Source organism: Athene cunicularia, assembly GCF_003259725.1.
Source record: "Athene cunicularia isolate RWA chromosome 4 unlocalized genomic scaffold, athCun1 chr4_part2, whole genome shotgun sequence".
NCBI lineage: Eukaryota > Metazoa > Chordata > Aves > Strigiformes > Strigidae > Athene > Athene cunicularia.
Window position 1 is genome coordinate 7,528,523 of NW_020799099.1, and position 833 is coordinate 7,529,355.

The following is an 833-nucleotide window of genomic DNA, read 5'->3' on the forward strand; positions in this document are numbered from 1 at the left end:
GGGCAGGTGGGTAGGGCCGGGGTGTCTGCTCGGCCCCTCAGCCGGAGCCGACAGCCCCTGTAGGAGTTGGGGGGGGTGGCAGTGGTCGCGGGGGCGCCTGGGGGGTGAGTTTCCGCGCCCGGGGCCCGCCCGTTGGAACTCGGTGAAGCCTCTGGGGGGCGGGTTGGATCAAACGGCGCTTGTGCTGAAGGGAAATTTTGTGGCTGATGGGGTTAAAAAGGACTTGCTGGGCCTTTCTGGAGAAAGGGGATATAGCGTGTTTGCATGAATGTGTGTTGGCAGCGTTCTTCTTCATCCCTGTTCCCAGGGGGCTCCGTATTGAGGTATAGTAAGTGTTCGCATTCGTCCAGTGGCTTTTAATAGCTATAGGAGTCATTCTGTGTCCTTTCAGGGTGTCCATTTCCGAGCCTTTACACCTTACTAAACACCCGGGGACGGCCAAGAAGGTGGCAGCCGTAAGAAGCAGTGTGAATCTTTCTTCTTAATTTAAACTGTTCATCATTAGCTTAAAGTATGAGAGGAGCTGCCCATCTTAACTTGTCTCTTGCGATCGTTTTCATTGCAGTGCTGTTAACGGATTGAATTAAGGTCGCAGGTGCAGCGCTCCAGACACGGATGCAAACTGCAGCATTGATCTAATATTATAAGGCAGTAAGTCACATCTTCTAGAGATGAGTTGCTTTTATAATGATTTGTTCCTGGTCTCATCAACAAAGGATATTTTAAAAGTTATTTTGATCTACCTTGAAATATGTAAAGAAGCTTGACTTCATGGGTAACTGGTTTTGAGAGTCAGTTATCATTAACATGAATTAAGCATGCATGACCAAGTC